This window comes from Sturnus vulgaris, unplaced genomic scaffold, assembly GCF_052056855.1.
Source record: "Sturnus vulgaris isolate bStuVul1 unplaced genomic scaffold, bStuVul1.hap1 Scaffold_153, whole genome shotgun sequence".
Taxonomy (NCBI): domain Eukaryota; kingdom Metazoa; phylum Chordata; class Aves; order Passeriformes; family Sturnidae; genus Sturnus; species Sturnus vulgaris.
In genome coordinates, this window is record NW_028276071.1 from 102,608 (window position 1) to 107,609 (window position 5,002).

Genomic DNA, 5,002 nt, shown 5'->3' on the forward strand with positions numbered 1-5,002 from the left:
AAAGAGCCGGAGGCAGCTACAGCCGGCGGTGGGCGGGGCCAGAGCCAAGGGCGTGGCTATGCAAATCTAGGAGCGATCGCGTGCTGTGATTGGTGGGCGGGAGCAGCACGGTGTTTCCCGGTCACGTGAGGGCTGGGGTGGGGCCCGGAGCGATGGCGGCGGCGTCCAGTGAGAGGGGACCGGGAACGGGAATGGGGACAGGGAGCGGGAATGGGGACAGGGACCGGGAATGGGGACAGGGACCGGGAACACGGGACCGGCAATGGGAATGGGGACTGGGATAGGGACAGCCCCGTGTCATCCCCTGGGGGGCGAGGAGGGGACAGCGACTGGGCTGTCGCACCGTGACCTTGCTGAACTGGGAGCTCGTGGCGGGGGTCGCATTTTCGGAGTTCCTCTCTTCCTGTTCTGGGGGGGAGCAGTCAGCACCCCCAGCACCCCGCGGTGCCCTCCACTACCTCCCAGTGTCCCCCAGTTCCTCCCAGTACCTCCAGTGGCTCCCTCAGTATCCCCAGTGCCTCTCAGTGTCTCCTGGGGGTTCCTCTCATCTGAGTCTGGGGGTCCGTCAGCACTCCTGGTACCCCTCCAGTAGCTCCCAGTACTCCCAGTAACCTCAGTACCTCCCAGTATCGCCAGACCAGGCCAGAGGCTTTATCCTGATCCTGGTTTGGTGTCCAGTTCCAGTGCCAGTGTCCATTGTCCTGATCCCCACCCCGTGTCCAGCTGCTGTGCCATGATGCCAAGCACTGCCCCAGGTGGCTTCCATCCCCAGTGCCAGTGTGCAGCCCCGGGTCCCGGTTCCCGGGGCCAGGATGCCAAGCTTGGGCTTGGTGTGGGGCCCTGGGCATGGCTGGGGCACGGCGTGAAGGGTTTCATGGGACATGGGACATGGAATATGGGGCACAGGACATGGGGCACAGGACATGGAGACAGGGTACCTGCCCCAGCCTGTGACCCAAGGGTCTCTGTGCCCACACGTGCCCCACATGTGGACCCCCATGTCGTCACCGGGGACCCTCCTGCCTGCCGGGTTCAGGTTCATGGCCTTGGACGTGGCCTTCTCACTGCGGGTCCTGCTCCACCACGAGCCCTGGGGACACTGTGGGGTCAGGAGGTGCCACCCTGGCACCCCAGGGGACACTCCCGATGTCCCCACTTACCTCCTCATCCCTGCCTAGTGGCACCGGGCGTCCATCCACCAGCTAGAACTAGGACACGTCTCACATGTTGGCATCGGGCAGCACTAGTGCCACTGGCAGTGGGGATGTACCCAAGGCGACAGAACAGGGTGTGGGTGCCCACAGTGTCCCTGTCACCCACAGGGGGATGTGGCATGGCTGTGCCACCAGGGGTGCCAGGATGAGGTGGCCATGGAGGCGCCGCCAGGGGTATGGTGACACCAAGGGACACATGGCCACGGAGGTGCCACTGCAGGTGGCGGGATGCCCACGGAGGTGCCACCAGGCGCTTGGCAGTGCCAGGGGACACGTGTCCATGGGGTGGCAATGCTGGTGGGCGTGGCAGTGTGACAGTGACAGGCCAGGCCGGGGTGGCCCTGCCGGTTCCGAGCCAGTTTGGTCGGTCTCTGTGCCGGTGTTGTGGGGCCACCGTCAGTGGCACAGGGACACGCAGGGATGTGGGAGTGACAGGAGGAACTGGGCACACCAGGGGGCTGTGCCAGGCCAGCACCTCCCACTCCTGGCCTTCATCCTTGAGAAGGTGGCACGGGGACACCAAAAGGGGTTGGGAACATTGGGGACACAGTGGTGGTTTGGGGACATGGAGGTCCTCAGGCTTATGGAGGTGATTTGGGACACCGGGGTGATTTGGGGACACTGAAGTGCCTCAGTGCCACCCCCAGCACTGTTTCCCTGTCCCCACAGTACCTGGCTGTCCTCAACGAGACCCTGGGCCGCTACCCCTACTCTGGCACTGGGGGTGGCACCAGGGGTGGCACTGGGCTGTGGCTGTGCCTTCGACATTGACCCCAGCATCATCACCAGTGGGGACACTTGGGGTTTGGGAGTTTGGGGTGCAGGGTTTGGAGTTTGAGATTCGGGGTTTGGGATGCTCTCAGGGGATTTGGGATGCTCTCAGGGGATTTGGGATGCTCTCAGGGGATTTGGGATGCTCTCAGGCCATGTGGCATGGTTCCAAGAGGTTTGGGAGTTGAGTTTTGGTTTGGGGTTTGGGTTTGAGGTGCAAGGTTTGGGTTGGTCCCAGGGCATTTGGGGGTTGGGATTTGGGGTTTGGGGTTTGGGATGGTCCTGGAGCTTTCAGAATGGTCCTGGAGCATATGAGATTCAGGATTTGGGAAGTCCCAGGGGCTTTGGGCTCTTGGCATTCCCTGACCCCAGTCCCACACAGTGCCTGGGGGTGCACCCTGGGGACCCCTGGCCACTGGCACTGGATGGCACTGACAGCAACTTCACCCTCCAATTCCACAGGTAAATCCCCAAAACCCCCAAAATTCCCAAAAATCCCACCCAGGGACGTTTCCCATCCATAAAATCCAAGTGTGGGATTTGTGGTCCCTTTTTCCAAATTCCTGCATGGGATTTTGGGGTGGAATTTTCCTTTCCCAGGATTCCCTTTTCCCTTTCCCAGGATTTTTTTTGAGGAATTCTTGGCCAAGTTTTCCGTTTCCTGTTGTTTTTTTGGGGATTTTGGGGCATAATTTTTCCATTTTTAGGGTGGTTTTTTTTGGATTTTGGGAACTCTTGAGGTTTTTTTGGGATTTCAGGTGGAATTTTCCATTCTCCTTGGATTTTTTTGAGATTTTGGGGTGGAAATTTTCCTTTTCTCATTGTTTTTTTTGGGGATTTTGGGGTGGAATTTTAATTTTGGGGGATTTTGGGGTCAGATTTTTCCTTTTTTGTTTTTTTTTGAGACTTTGGGAACTCACAGGGGATTTTGGGGCAGATTTGTTGCCTTTCCTGTTCTTGGGGATTTTTTTGGGGCTAAATTTTCCCTCTTTCATTAGTTTCTTTGGGATTTTGAGGTTAATTTTTCCCTCTTTTTGGTGATTTTGAGGCGTCATGTGATTTTTTTTGTCCCCTGAGGCTGATCAGTGTCACCATGAAGTTCCAGCTCGAGGCCATGGACATCCAAACGCTGCTGAACCACAAAATCCCCGGCTGTTACACCTTCAGTGACACTGACTGTCCACAAGTGTCCCTAAATGTCCCGAAGTGTCCCCTGAATGTCTTTCTTGTATCCTCCCATGTCCCTTTCGTGTGCCTCATGTCTGTCCTGGTGTCCCACTCGTGTCCCTCTCGAGTGTCCCTTGGCTGTTCCCTGGTACCTCTGTGGCCTCACAGCCGGTGGGTGCTGTGACAGTGATGGTGATGATGGCAGTGACAGTGACAGCGTGTCTTAGTTTGAAAGTTTCTGCTAAGAAAGGCAGGAGCTCCTCTTTGAAATGGAAAATGCAGACCCCCCCTCTCAGGCAAAGATTTGGGGGTAGGAATAACAGTTCTTTACTGATATAATACATATATATATATATATATGTATATATAAAACCAGGCAAACAAAACAACAACAAATACTAAATTAACAAGAGAACAGAAACCCAGTAACAGTTCTCTCGGCCCTGGACACCTTTCCCCCGTGGTGCAGTTGCCGTTCCAGCCGGCGGGGCAGAGATGTGGCGATCGCAGGCGGCTGCAGGGGCGCTGGCGGTGACGGTGGCTGTGTCCCCACGGCAAGGGTGGAGGGGACAGAAGCTGCTCACGGATCTTGGGGGGCAGTGTCGGTCCCGGTGTGCGGTCACTGCGCTGCAAAGAGAGAGAAAGGACAGCAACACACACCGAGCTCTTTTGGGGAAAAAAGGCCAATTTATTGTACGGACATCCCGTACTTAAAGTGCAGCTAGGACAGGACAGGAGTTCATTGGACAATTGGGACAAACATCCCCTGGGACAGCATGTCCGGATGTCCCATGGGAAAGACACCAGGTGTTAATCTTTATTATGAATTCCTTTGTGTTTTTCACCAAGTTATCACTCTGGGAGACTGCCTTGTAGGAATCTTTGCTTTGGGACGGTCGGGACAAACTCAGGCGCTCCTTTTATTCTGGTCTTAAAGTTTGCAGTTTATTTTGTCGGGTGTGGGTTTATATAAGGCCCTGCTGGGAACTGCAGCCACAGCTCAGAGCAGGGCGGAGAGAGGGATAAAATGAGAGTAAGAAAAAGGAACTTAAGAAAGTAAGAACGAAGAGAATAAAAGCATAAGAGAGTAAAAGCATAAGAGAGTGATTTTCCCGTTTACAATACATTAAATCTTCTTCTATGTTGAATATTCTAATTTTCACTAACCAATCTAATACAAGATACAAATTCTCTAACATTTGCATGCAACCTATAGGAATCACTATATTACCATATTTTACTGCTTTTCTCATCTCTAAATTTTATCTGGGACCTTTCCTGCCATGCCTAGGGAGGATGTCTGTTTGCTCTTTGGTATTTGCAGCATCTAACATTATCTAAACAAAGGGGCCTTCAGGCATTCAGTTGCTTTCAGCCACACAGTCAAAAATTGCTGCCATTTCTATTTCGCTTATATTTTCCATATTCTCAAAGTCTTTTGCTGGGCACTCGTATTTATAAAGTTTCCCTAATCCATCCTTCCCAACACTGCCTCCCTTAACTGAAGCTGCAGTCAGCTTAGCCTGGGAATGGATCTGAGAGTCAGGAGAAACCCAGGCCTGAAAGGAATTGCCAAGCTGCAATTTCCAAGCTCTCTAAATGTGTGTGTCCACACCGGTGTTCCAGCAGGCTGCGTGGACGTGGCAGGCTGAAGCCCGAGGGTGTCCGAGCAGGGGCTGCGGGGTTACAGAGCCGAGGAAAGGCAGATCCCGGCCTTGGGATGGCAGGGCGAGGTCTCTGCAGCGGGCTTGGGTTCTTCTCCGAGCCAAAGGAATGAGAGAGCGAGCAGAGCAGCTGCGCCCACCTCTCCTTTACCTGCCCCTGATCTCGCCGTGTTCTCCCTCTTCCCC

The 5,002-nt window shown here is 54.6% G+C and overlaps 1 long non-coding RNA gene across 1 annotated transcript; it reads left to right on the forward strand.

Annotated features, from left to right (window-relative positions):
- The first annotated feature begins 1,042 nt into the window (after nt 1–1,042).
- LOC106864287 (uncharacterized) lies at nt 1,043–4,235 on the forward strand. Its single transcript, XR_015799814.1, has 2 exons — nt 1,043–2,447; nt 3,063–4,235. It is a non-coding gene; the product is annotated as an uncharacterized LOC106864287 (long non-coding RNA).
- The last annotated feature ends 767 nt before the right edge of the window (nt 4,236–5,002 follow it).